Source organism: Thermobia domestica, chromosome 6 (assembly GCF_964235325.1).
Source record: "Thermobia domestica chromosome 6, izTheDome1.hap1.1, whole genome shotgun sequence".
In the NCBI taxonomy this organism is placed as follows: domain Eukaryota; kingdom Metazoa; phylum Arthropoda; class Insecta; order Zygentoma; family Lepismatidae; genus Thermobia; species Thermobia domestica.
This window is the reverse complement of record NC_137459.1, coordinates 165546096-165560868: the sequence shown is the minus strand read 5'-3', so window position 1 is coordinate 165560868 and position 14773 is coordinate 165546096. Positions and strand designations below refer to the sequence as shown.

General features: G+C 35.7%; 1 protein-coding gene across 1 annotated transcript in view; it reads left to right on the top strand.

Annotated features, from left to right (window-relative positions):
- Positions 1-245: 245 nt before the first annotated feature.
- Positions 246-14773, top strand: part of LOC145688305 (uncharacterized) — a 1380532-nt gene continuing 1366004 nt past the window's right edge. The window contains exon 1 of the mRNA XM_081762319.1: positions 246-410. The gene's annotated coding sequence lies outside the window, so the exon portion shown is untranslated. The remainder of the gene's footprint in view (positions 411-14773) is intronic.

Genomic DNA, 14773 nt, shown 5'->3' with positions numbered 1-14773 from the left:
TGAAAAAGTGGGGCATAGAGGGATACGTAAACCTGCCGAAATACCACGTGGATGAGTCCATGTGACGCAAATTGGTTCATGTAATTTCGAGCAGATGATGACGTGAGAATGGGGCGTGGAGCGTTAGGGGTTTAAAGGGTCCTGGGACTATGACGTCGCATGTGCATGGCGCCTGTTGGCCTGGGAGCGAGCGCGTGCGTATAAACAGCGCGCCATTCTAGTCGTGGGCGGCGCGGGTTAGTTTAGGCAGTGTGCTCTTGGATTCTCGGATTATACATGTGGTTCGTTTTCACTCTATAGCAACATGCGTTTCACTTGGCTCGTCGTCAATGAAGTAGGGGGCGAGTCCATGTGCTTCTATGTGCGTGGAAAAGCGCACATTCATAAGAAATCGAAAGCAGAAGCCAGAGGTAAGTGAAATGGATGTGTCGGTGCATGTTCGTAAGCCAATTTTGCCCTGGATCTAAACGACAAATTTTTGATGTTCTCATTCAGACTTTCGTAAACGATAAAAAATAAGAATAACAATAAAAAAAAAAAACAATTTTGCTTGTACCCAGATAATTTATTTTCTGTTTACGACGCAGTTCACTGCCATATATAATTAATTTCCTTACAGTATACCTTAACACATTTGATATACGTAGCACACTACATTAATCGAAACACATTTACATGTTTGTTACCACGCACATGCACGTGTGAATTGCTTCTAGATGTGTACTTTATCGATTTCAAGCACTGGGAACGTGGTTGAAAGATTTTGTTTTCCTATCTGCCTGTTGAATACCAAGGGACAGAGGCAGCAAACTTACCTTAAGAAAATAAATAAGTAAAGGAGTAAATAACTCTGCACATAGTGAATTTATCCATTTAAACCTAGTTAATTGTTACATAAAATAATTTGCAGTTGCAGCCTTTTAGAGGCAATTCCTATACACTTCACAAATCGTACATTTGTTCTTGATTTACATTCTTGTGTCTGACGACTGTCAGGAAAGTACGTTGGAGAAATAACAACAATAAACATATATCAAACAACCATTAAATTTTACACTGTATCACGTGAGTAAGTTCGAACTGTAATACTGTTCTAATTAAGCTTCCTCTATACAGAGGAGTAGTTGTTGCTCCAAAAGTATGCGTTGTACACTTTCATTGTTCTTAGAAATCTACATTCAACACTGGTTTTGATTCTGACAATAGTTATTCAACCAAAAGTTTCGAGCTTGAAGAACTAAAAGCACATAAATACTAATTTTCTGCGGATTACAGTTTAAAATGTCGAGCTTTCAATTCTCTCAACAATACAAGGGAACATTTATTTATGAATTTACTTACTAGCTACTGATACATTTTCACAAAGGGAAATTTTATCTTAACCTTCTCCTACATTAATTTAAATTATCATTGGGACCGTGGTGGATCAGTGGTAGAGCGCTCACCTCCTGCGCATGGGGTCCTTGGATCAATCCCACCTTGTGCAAAGTGTACTTTTTGATGGACAAATACCGTCTACGTGGGTTTCCACGGGATTTTCTTGTTTCCTCCTATTTCCTTCATTCCACCATTTCATTTATTTCTCCTCTTCACCGTCTCCTCTAGCCTAGCCGGGAGCTCATGTGGTTAAGATTCCACGACTCAACTCCTCTAGCCTAGCCGGCATAAGCGAGGGGAAATATAACTTAAACATTTCATTTTTTTTTCGAATTATCATTGGAAATGTGTCTCTTGGACAAGTACTACAATACACTGGTATGTTTGTACTTGCAAAGATGGGAGCTGCAGTTGTTCAGTGATGGAACTATCACTTCTGGTGCGTGGGGTCCCTAGTTCTATTCTATATTGGGCAGACAAGATGTGCATATTTTTTTCTCTCTCGGGATTATCTCTTTCCCTTCCACTTCTTTCATACTACCATATCATCAATCTCATCATCACGATCTCCCTTAGCTTCGTCGCATAACCGTGAGGCATTGAACTCTAAAAAATACATAGATGCAAGCATATTATTTTTAGTTGTAAAAATTGTATAATCCTTGCTCCAAATGCTTTTCCTGTGCAATAAAAGAGTCGTTAACATTACGTTGTTCATATTTAAATTGTAAATATTCATTTCGTTTTTATGTCCTCTCTTATGAAATCTAAATATTCTGAATCAACAAGATTACTATAGTTAGCGTTGTGAACTGTAATCACGACAGCTAGTTTCGTATCGTGCAGTGCCAGTCTTTCTCGCATTTCCACCAATCATGTGCGAGATGACAGGCCTTACCGAATTTTCTCATACGTATGAATGACTGGGTGTATTATGATTGTTTCTGTAGCCGCGATGAGCAACCGCGACAGAATGTAATATAATAAAGTGGTAGGAAGCAAAAGTGCTATGTAAAACTACATTTGTATGGTATTGGTCAATCATCAAGTTCATATGTACCACATATTGGAATTGCACTTATGCCCGTCTCTCCTAGATAAGAGCGCATCTCGACGATCCTACATTAACCTTGATTCAATCGATCATAAGATTAGTGGCATTCAGATATCAGTTTCAAAATTAATACTCGGAAAATCTTCAGTTAGTCACATTAACACAATTAACGAAGGTCAAAATCTGATAATACCCCCCAATTACTCCAGGATATTTTGGTATTTTCATACGAAAAGATATTCAACCCAACTTATCGGTTCCTTGTTTCCCTCTAACCAATATAATTTGCATAATTTTATATCGAGAAATTTCAGTATTATTAATAACGTGAACATGCAGATATTATGTAACAGCAATTCGCTTAATATATAAGTTGTTCTGAAATATCGAAAAACTAAACCTAATATTCAGTCTACGTACTGCTATCCTCCTCTAAACGAATATCGGTATTGTGGCATAGACTTTCATGCTTTAATTTTCTTGTTCAATTACAATTCTCGAACAGTCCGGTTTACATCAGTAATAACTATGAACATAAAATAAGAAGTACGGTATAGTAGCTAAGACTTGACATTAAACAATGCTGTCAATTGAAATTTAGTATATTAGAACGATAGTGATAAGACAACCATATTGAAGTGTTCAGTATCAAATAAACGGACTGCAAAGTACTTGCTCATTTGTGCTCATGTTCGAGCATCTCCTAAGATAGTGAGAAAGTTGAGCCAAAATTAAAACAGCTTCTGAACTAGAAGCTTCAGCGTATTTTACAATATGAAGTGACAGACTCATTATTCATTTATGATACTGTATGCGACAATTAAAGTTTCGACATTTTCTGATCTTCTACAAATCCTTACTGCAAGCGTATGTAATCTATTCTACTCTTTTTATTAAGTATAATATGTTGAGAAAACGCCTATACCTAAATTTGATATCATATATTAAACAAGAGCTTTGAAAAATGATTTTCTTTACTACAGATAATTTAGGTTATCACTGGCTTTAGTCATGTCTTTTCTGGAAGAGAAGTAATGCCAAATTGTGCAGAAATGGGTAATTTGTAATAATTAACAACATCTTTATTTAATTATACTAGCCGAACCTGCCCTCTTTACACAGCGCATCATTCACATATGAGCATGAATATCCTTGTCATTCCTCACAACATATGTACATATTCCTTTACAGACACAAATGAAAGACGTATTGATGAAAATCGGCAAATGGTACCACAAAGGAAACATTTTTCGTTTTTTTTTTTTTTAAATATATCGCCCCGTTTGCAAGATTTGAGAATACTTCCGGTTGGAGTTTCTAATTCATGTATGATCAGTGTTTTCTTTCTTCTTGCATGCAGTAATAATAAGCAAATACATTACACCCACAATTAATTATAATGTTAGTGATATACGTATGGTGTTCATTGGGTAAACACTCCAAACAATAAATATTCATCTTAGACTGGAGAAATAGTTATTCTTCGTTTTCCATTACCATCTAGGCATTAAACAAACGCCTAAGTGATATACTACTCATGTATGCAATTATGTAGAGTTGGAATGTAGAACTCGTAAGATATGATGCTTCACTTAAAAAAAAAAAAAAAAAGAAAATCAACACTTCCAATGTACGCCTAAAATGTAATAAAGAAATAACGACCATTTTCAAATATTCAATTAGAACTGGACAATCTGAAAAAAAAAAAAAAAGAATCGACCACTGAAAACGACAGGTTTCTAGCACTTGTAGTTTTCGAGATCTCATTGTTCAAATGATTGGAGACATACATATAAACCTAGCATGTTAATATATATATCTTAATATATAGCATGTGTTAGTTTTCTTTTCAGGGGTGGGAAGCCCAAACGTATTCATTTCTGAGAAAAATATTAAACTGAACTCAATTTTGTTTTAACAAGATATTCTTTCATAATTTACACAATATCACATTGTTGCCAACTTAAATCACTTTTAAGTCATAATAATATAGTAGACATGCTACTTATTCGTAGCATATTTTATTGAATTGGTATTTATTGGCAAAATACATAGATGAAGATCCATAAATGTAGTTGTATCTAAATGAATTCAAATTATCTGCATATAAAAACATCTTTAGAGAATCGAAGCGATCTTCATTGATCTTTAGATGGATAGGATGATAAATTGGAAATCATTAAACTGTTATCGAATATAACACCTTTCAAATTCTCTCTCTCTCTCTCTCTCTCTCTCTCTCTCTCTCTCTCTCTGTCTCTCTCTCTTGTAAGTGGTCCGTCGTTGCTATGCTTTGTGTGCGCTGGGTCCTGGGTTTGATTTTCAGCAGGAATTTTATCTCAGTTACAAACCGAGTAGTGGACAATATTCTCCTTTAGTCAGTAGTTAACATTTCATTTAGCATTGGTGGTTTTGGTAAGATACCTCCACAGCATTGCATGCATCGGACTTTGGAAAATCAGTTCACTACCACTAAGCCTCCATGTGTGACATATACCCGTTCAGTAGTTTTGAAGGAATAAGTGGTTTAGCAATTCATAAATCTTATGATTGTCACCTCGTGTTCACACAATCAAGAACACAAATAGCGAAGCACGTCTCTAAATTATTCGGAATGAATTATACATACATATATATAACATTGATATATGAGCATCATTCTAATTTGAACATGTGAGTTGCTCTGAAAACTAAGTTATTTGCTGAAACCATTCCATCTGAACCCACTGAGCAAAGCATAACTACAATCATACATTTGGCAGCTGTTGGATATATTAGTTTTATTCTGCTTTCCTATGAATAACGATACGAATGGACATAGGAAGAAGCAGACAAAAGAATTCTACCACAAATTACATTGGGCAGATATTGTAAACGTGGATTGCCTAGTGGGAAAGTAGTTTACCACTTTCTTGGAATTCAAATTTGATATTTATTCAATTTATTTCTGAAATTTTGCTTGAACATCGCCAGCCAAAGTAAATGTTATTTCAGGTCTTCACGAACTTAATAAGAACTTACGAATGTTTACTAATACCCAGTATTAAGGTGAACTTGTTAATTTTTTTAATGTTGAACTTTTGAGTGTTTGAGTTTTTACCATCAAGGCTGTTACAGACTTGGACCCACAGCTTAACGAGAGAAGCAAACGGGTTATGCTTCCGCTGAAAACCGTGATTGCTTTTATCACATCAAAGGGAAATAACTTTTTATTTTTTTACACACAATAGAACTTAATAGTATACTACTTTGTAATAAATAGGTTCTTTACCACTGAACTATCGTTGTTTGTTTTCACATTTTTTGTTGGGTTACTTTTTTCAGAGTAAAATATTGTAACTTAAATTTTGCACACTTCCATGCTAGCTAGAGTTACGATTTTTTTTATTACATAAGTAAACCCGGCGACAATATATTATTATTGTTATCTACTAACTATATATCTTATTCCATTATGCAACCAAAATTACTCTGCAGTTGCTATGCACAGTATAACATTCAGACGATCTACATAACTTATTCTCGGTTCTCACTGAAGTACTACGATCAACTACAAGAAGTAGTTAAATGTGAAACGTCTCGTAATGAAAAGCAAAAATAAATAAATAAAACAGATTTATAAAATAAAAATTTAAAAAAAATGAAAACAATGCTTTTATATTTTAAAATGACCGATAAGAAGCATTGGACGTTATTTAACATTTAAGTGACGTTCATAATATGCACACAAGCTTTAGCTTTCATTCTTAAGAAAAATACCCAAAGATTTTAGACTTATCAAGGCATTTACCCCACCAAATAAATTATTTTATCCTTCTTAGTGCTTTTTATACAGAACATTGCATTATATTTCTTTTATTTTTATTTTTACGGTTATCATAAGGAAAAAAAATAGCTCAGAACTTCCTCATGCCAGAAGAACTCCTCAAAATCAATATTTCATAGTTGCATACAAAATGTTAATAATGTGTCAATATATAAAACATTGCGTGCTTTTAATCTACAAAACAGTCGTTCAGGTTAAAGTGGACGGGTAGTAAAGCCGTCTGATTTGACTTCATCTCTTCGTTTACAGTTTGCCATCCAACAAGCTGATTGCGGCTTCCCACAACTCTCGACATGGCAAGCATCAGGTTGGGAGAAGTAAACAGATCAACGATATTTATAAGAGCAAGCATACACATGTAAGAGAAAACGTATTTGCACACTGAAGCAGTTTGGTTCAAACGTAAAATTCTAACTATTCTAATTGTTTTGATTCAATGAAGGATATGAGTTTGATTTCTCCACATATTAAACCTGCTATTAAAAATTCATTTTAGATTTTCTCGTAATTCTACATAGAAAAATGGTTAACGCATCACATATTCTGTACATATGATCCCGTGTTCGATTCCCAATGTGAGTACAAAATTGTTAATGCTGACACAACATTGGTAGGTAATTGGGAGACAACTTGAATTAAAAGTTATCGAACTCTATAAACTCAGAAATAAGAACTAAGAAAGCCAAAGAAGCTGGGCAAATCTCACTAAATTATAAGATATCTGGTTTTACTTCAATGACAATGAGTACGATTTGCTTTAGATTCTCACATTGTCTAATTAGAAGCGGTGAATGACAGTTGGACCTTTGTGATAGCTATACTTCTAAAATATAATTAGCTTACTAGATTCTTCTTCAAACTTAAACATAATTGAATGGAATTTATTGAATGAAAATCGACGAATAACGCATAGTAAGACAATAATAACGTAGTTAAAAAGGAATTCCAGATATATGTATCTAGTTATCTGGTTACAAAATTGCAGCTCTGTACTCACTAAAATTTCTCTTTTCAGTCATTCGGAAATACAATTGATGATACTGATTTCATTTGGCATGAAATTATAATTATACCTTCACTAACAGTGGTAGCTACTATTTCCAATCAAGCTATTCAGTCTTAATTTACCTGCTACTGCAAACAGTGTTCACGCGGATTAGTATGAAATGTATGATGAAGGCTTACACTTCGACACTTCAGGTATCCCAAGCTTATTATATAATTGATACAAATACGTTTGTGATATTCCGATCAAACCGTCTAAAAGTTGTAGTAGATCAACGTACAGTGAAAAAAAGTCTATTTAGTCTTATAACAGAGATTTTGAGATATAATATAGTTGGCATATTTGTTTGTGTTTTGAAGGATTCAATATGATTCTTTCAGCTTTTACAATTATGACGGCAAGGATAAAGGATATGGCGATGATGAGTAATGAATGGGATGGTGGAAAAAAGTCAAGAGGGATGAAACGGAAGAACCCCGAGAAAACCCACGCACACGGTGTTTACCTACCACAAAGTTCACTTTGCGCGAGCTCGGATTGAACCAGGGACCAGATGCACCGGAGGTAGGGATAGGCGCGAGTCGAGTTTTAATTCGAGTCAAATAGACCCCTATAATTTTCTCGAGTCGAGTTCCGAGCCGAGTCACTGTTTTGAGGTCGAGTTTCGAGTCGAGTCGAGTTTGATAAATGGCTTACTCGTTCAGCTCTTTTTAAAATCATGGCCTGATTAGACTCAGAGCGAAAGCCATGAGAAATGTAAGCAGTAATGTGGATTATTTCTAGTGTTGCTTACGATAGCGAACAGTACTCGTATCTCTCTCGTTTAGATAATGAGATAATATACTTTTTATGAGGAGATAGCCTCAAATATGGTGAGCACCAATATAAGTATTATATATACTGTATTCCTTACCATCAAGCCTGAGACTTGCCGGGTAGTGATGTCAAGAGGCTCGGCTCGGTTCAACTAGTGTGATCCGGCTCGGTTGAGACGAGTCATCGACTCGGCTCAGATCAGCAATCGACCCGAACTGTCTTCGATGGGCTGAATCACCGACTCAGCTTAGATGAGATATCGGCTCAAGCCAGCTCCGTTGAAACGAGTCCATCGGCTCGGTTTGACTCGGCTTAACTGAGCAGATAGTTCGAACCAGCTCGGTTGTGGTGAACCATCAGCTCGGTTAGGTTTGGCTCGGGTGAGCAATGGGCTCGAGCCGGTTCGGTTGGGTGAGCTGTTGGCTCGGCTTACTTCTCAGTTTGGATCGAGTTGTGAGCCGAACAACTCGAGCCGTTGACAACCCTAAAGCCGGGCCGAGCAGTTTTGAACATGTTTGGTCGGCGCCCTATGACTTTTAAGAATTGTTGGCCCGAGCCGAAATACTTTCTCCTCCGGAACTCAAATCCAGAACCTCGTGAACGATGTACTTGCCTCCTCAAGACTTCTCGACGACCGAGACCGGCATTCTTCTAGTTTTTAATATAAGGATACAAACTGCTTATTTTTTATGGCTATACACGGTGTTGTTATAATAAAATAATAATATCAATAATAATAATAATAATAAGTTATAGTACTAGTAGTAGTATCATCAATAATTATATTGTCTATGTAAGATACTTGAAGAGAGTACATGAAACTACACACAGAATTGAGCTCGATTTGGGTCGTTTTGGTTCGACTCGATTGGAAACTCGTCCCAAATTCGAGTTGAGTTTCGAACCAAGTTGGAGGAAATTTTTCGAGCCGAATTCTCGAGTGGAGCTCAATGATGCATGTTTCGAGTCGAGTTGAATTTCAAAGAAAATTCATTAGAACTCGCACGTGTTCATCCCTACCAAGAGGTGAACGCTCTACCACTGAGCCACCGCGGCCTCCGAAATATGATTCTCTCTCGACTTTCCTTCTTCCTGCAAGACAAATAGAATGGATAGAATTTTCCACAAAAGGCAATTATGTATTATAGATGTGTACGAATGTAGGTCAGTGTATTTGTAACCATTAAATTTGATTGAAAACCAAATAGGATTTTTACTTTTGAACGGCGGTAGAGAGTAAAGTATGGTGATCGTTCAAACAATATACTTCGGTATTTCATGGATTTGCACGTCTTACGAACAATAGAAACCAAAAAAAGGCTTCGATGTATTTTCGTTGATCTGCCCATCTGTCCGTTCGTCCTGATGTAAATGTGTTCCTTTACCTTTATCTATGTGTTCAACGTATCCGTACTAAATTTTACTTTTAAGGTTTTTATAATATTCCCTATATATTGCTAATAAAGCTAGAACATATCTCATTTGTCCTTAAAAAAAATATATATTTTGGGCTTCAGTTTTGTTCTGGGCTATTTTCTTCAAAAATGAATTGGACAATTTGCTTAGTATTTTATTAACAGCATGGCAATATTGCATTAAAAAAAAAAAAAACTTGTTTTGGAAATAAATCCACAGGTCGTAGTTTACTCTTGAGGGAGTTTTATTTATCGATTTTCTCGGAAACGACTAGAGAGATTATATATATATAATAGAGAACATTTCATTACTGACTATAATATTGCATACATCATTTCTCATGAAATATCCGGAAGGGATAGTGTATTCTTGGTTTTCTTCTTTTTCGTTTCTTTTCTGTAATATCCGACTAATGCAATTTTGCTTATATTCCAGAAACAAATAATTGATTAATAATCCCAATACGTGGCATAAGTAAATTCTCATAAAAAATTCGCAAGTGGTTGTTTTCTTTGCACGGTAAACATTCTTCGGACGAAGATTACCGAAAACGCCTTATAATTTCGTTTGCACTTTAGTAATTGTTTCAGTAATAACTGCAGTAGAGTATGATTTCATTTTACATATTGGGTGAAAAAAAAAATAGTCTGGTTGCTGCTGCATTCTGTCGTAGGTAGATATTGGAATTATTCATTAATACCTTGAATACGGGACGGCATGTGAATTTAATTGCGATATTTCTAAGAAAATAAACTTTAAAACAATACTGATATACAGTTTATTATAACATCCAATCATCATGCTGTTTCTTACAAGTGTTCGACTTACTTGGGTGTATGTTAGGTAATATATCGCCGTATCGTTCTCATATGACTTTTAAATAAAACGAAACTAAAATGTAATGATATCGTTCGCTTTGACACCCCACGTTTATGCCCTCTAGGCTGAAGAGGCGACGATTAAGGGGAATGAACGACGGTGGAAGAACGGCTGGAATTTAGAAAAAAATGGGAGAAGTAGGAGCATCCAGAGAAAATCCATGGATATGATGTTATCCACCACAAACTTATGTGGCTGGGGATCGAAGGCGGGGATCGATTGCTTTTCGATTTTATCTTTGCTGCTGGAGATCCTAATTCAATTCTCAGGAAGAGTTTCCCCTTCCACCTAAAATTAAAGATATTGTTTCTTATGGCCTATGTACAGAAAGATATACTCAGCTAACTAAGCGAAGATCTTCCTAAGAAAAAAACAGCCTCAAGTTTTGTGCAATGTAGTTCCCTAGAACGGATTAGAGCTTAGCGCCCCTTTTTAGCATCGAAGCTAGTCTCACGCTCTTAAGCTAGTCTCACGTACATTAACTAATTAACCACGAGAGTTCCATTACAAGCCATGAGATAATAGAAAAGTAAGCAAGTAAATGTGGGGGAAAGTTGAATTCAAGTTTCATGATTTATGTGTTTCATGATCCCCAATATACTTATATATATATATATTCTGTAAGAATACTATGACATGGTGTAAATGAAATCTTTAAGTTTTACGTCCCACAGTTATGCAAGCTAGGCTAAAGAGAAAGTGATAATGAGAAATGAATGAAATGAAGAAAGTTGAAGGAAACGGGAGAATTCAAAGAAAACTCACGCACACGGTGTTGTTCCACCACAAAGTCCACTTTTCGCCAGCTGCGATCGAACCAAGGACCCGATGTATCAGAAGTGAATTCTTTACCACTGAGCCATGGGGTGTAAGTGATTCTTTATCAATAAATCCTAAGGGGTAATATGTTCTCGGAAAGTAAGTTATTTCCAGACTATCATACATATACTGAAATGATAGTTCTTTGCACGGGGACAATACATTCCTGGAAGATATTTAAATCCTCTTCCTTCTTAGGATATGCCACTCCATCAAAGTGGCATGATAAACATCTAGCTTGAGGAAGGTACTCTCTGTTACAAATGAAATTTCAAACGGTTCAACTGCTGTTCTGACCCGTCAAACTATGGATTCACGCTAATCTTGATCATCTTAAATATTTTTATTTTCCACCTCTTCTCTGGCCTAGGGAGCCGAACTTGGAATTAAAAGGCATCGGGATTGTCGGTGTTCATCTCAGCGACAACAAAAGCTGTTGATTCGATGACTTTAATACAGATCATTTTCGATTATGTATACGTGTCCCTCCTTCCCATTTTGTAGGGGTGGTAGCTGTATCTTACCGTACATTTTTTTTCGGATTGTTAATCATGAGTATCAAGTTTAGCTGAAATTATCCCAAGCGCAGAAATAGGGTGATATACTATATATATATATATATATATATATATATATATATATATATATATATATATATATATATATATATATAATAGCGCTCCTTGTTCCCCTTAAACAAAACAAAAATGCATCATTTCTCATGAGAGAATACCACGACTAGTTTACTTTTGAAAAAGAGCTTCTTGGAGACGAAGTTTCCTTTAAAAGACACCTGCACTCAATTTGTTCATAACTTTTTTTTTCATAAGTGAACGTTTCTATAATAACTGAAGCAAAATTGACTTCATTTATGAAAAGGAAAAATATAAGTTCAGTTGTTTAATATTTGATAGTGCCACAATACATATCACACAATGGCCTGTTGTATGCAAATCCATACTACGGGAGACAGATATAATCAGACATATTTTAAATAAGGATATAACATCGGTAATATAAATATATAGCTTTATGTGCTGATGTATCTTATAAGTCCTTTGGTTTACCAAACACTTTATCAAGTGTCTCAAAGTTATATTCTTATAAGTGTTTTACATGTTAGTTAAATTCAAAGTGGCAGGCAAGACAATAGTAACGTAAGTCAAGAAATAGCTGCAGCCCCAGTTACGTGTTTGTATAACATGTCGCTTACACCTTCTTATCCGTTCGCGAAGCACTTAATTGTAAGCTTCAGATATTCTACAGGGAGATCAAAAAGCTAGGCGACATGTGAATGTACTACAAAATATGTTTAAAATGCCCCCATTTACTGTTTTACACATGTGCACTCTTCTGGACATTGCTTGCTAAACACGTTCTAGACCATAAATGCGAATTTCTTGAATTTATGTACTCATCGAGGTGAAGATAAGCCTTGACTGACCACTGGCAATATTTAACATCCTTTAGAAAAAAGAAATGAAGCCCACGCTTATGCCGGCAAGGTTAAAAGAGACGGTGATTATGAAAAAATAATGACATAGTGGAATGAAGAAAGTGGGAGGAAACGGGAGAACCCAAAGGAAACCCACGCACACGGTGTTTGTCCACCACAAAGTTCACTTGGCGGGCCCTGGGATCGAAACCGGGATCCCAAGCACCAGAGGTGAACGCTCTACCACTGAGCCACCGTTGCCCCATTAACATGATTTAGAGACTCAGCTGGCAATAATTGCTGCACATATGTGATCTTGCATGGAAACATTTGTAACGATTTCCTCATAGCGGTTTGTGCTGTACCGTAAGAAAAGCAACTCAACGGACTAGTCTTTAATGCTCTACAGATATTTTTTTCTCTTTGATAGCCGTCAATCTGGCACTTTGGTAGCTGCCTCACATGCTCTATTTTTTTATCTATTTATTTATTTATTTATTTATTTATCATACAAACGTTGAACGGTTGATTTATTCGGTGACGCCTTCCCGAAATGCAGCGGTAGTATCGTAACTCATCTCCTTATGCATTTTTTTCTAGAACGACGGCTCTTTCCTTCAGAGTCTGCACCATGCTGACGTACTACTATAATACAAATTCCTTGCCTCAATATCATTATATGTCTCCTGCAACAAAACACACACACACACAAAAAAAAAAAATATTAAATATTTGCGACATGAGCTACGCAACTTTTCGATCACTCTGTATTGGAACGTAATACAAGTTCAGCTTACAAAATTAAAGCCGTAAACAGCTATTTTGGACTATGTGTTAGTTTAACACAGTAGTCAAAGTTCACTATTTAAAGAATTACTGTTTTATTTACTGTTACCTCGCACAATATATAATTTAACTATTGCATTTTCAGAGCAGTTATTGCTGACATCATTAAACTTTCTTTTCTATTACTAAATTATTTTTTTCTTTCTTCAACATCACTATAATTGCTTCGCAAGGAATTTGATGGCACTTGAAAATCTAATACGTTGCTGATTTGCCATTTTATTTCCTATTCAATGAAGGATTTTATTTGATTCTTGGTTGTTTTAATGTTTTATGCTTTCATAATGCAGTAATAAAGTGCTTGTTTGTATTAAAAGACAAAAAGAAATGTGAATCATACTGCTCCTGCTTCATTGAAACTGAAATGCTTAAAAAAGTCAAAAATCCCCTCCCCTTAAAAAGTAGTTGAAGACATGTTTACATACTGTATTTTAATGTTCAATGGAAGTGAAAGGTGCTGCAGGTATTTGAGCAAAATAACATCCGCAGGGAATATAGAACAGACAGTGGAGAGATAGTATTTATTGCATTTTAACGTGCTGTGCAGGTGATCACATCCACAATGGGGAACATCATTCAATAAAAAGTACCATCAGCCACAATAACAATCTCTACACAGTATTGAAACCAAAAAACGTATTTAAAAAAAAGGTTGAAGCTCTCTGCAGGCAGTAATGAGATAGATCTTGGGAACGTTTGTCATTGCATCTACAAGAGTTGCGCTGACAAGCAACGTATTCTTGTGACACTGTGGTTCCTGTATTGGAAGCCAAGTTTTGTAATGATAATGTTATTGTCTCGGGCGCTAAGTTTTGCAACGATTGAAAATTACTAATAATTAAAGGAAAGTTTCTGCTCGGGCTGCCAAATAGAATTACTGCGTGATATTACCAATAAGCAGATCTTACGTATTCGGGCGACGAGGAATATGAAACGTATTGTTTTCGGAATTCAATTCCTTATCTCTAATTTGCATATTTAATCTGCACTAGAATGAATAATTAAGGCACTCACGGATGAGCCTAATATGCATCAGAAAAATGAATACCTGACCTTGTACTTGAAAAGTGAATGGTATTGATGAGTGGCAACTCATCTGCCTATTACACAAATAACATTAAAAAAAATGAATGAGAGTTTGGAGAATTGAAGTTGACTCCACGGGGCTCGAACTTCAGTTCTCCAAGGTAAAGATACAGTTTTGCTAAGATGGTTAGGAATTAAAAAAAAATGATATATATACAACGAAAGATGACCTAATGTCTAATCGATCCTGTTTTCCCCATAACGGTGTCTCCA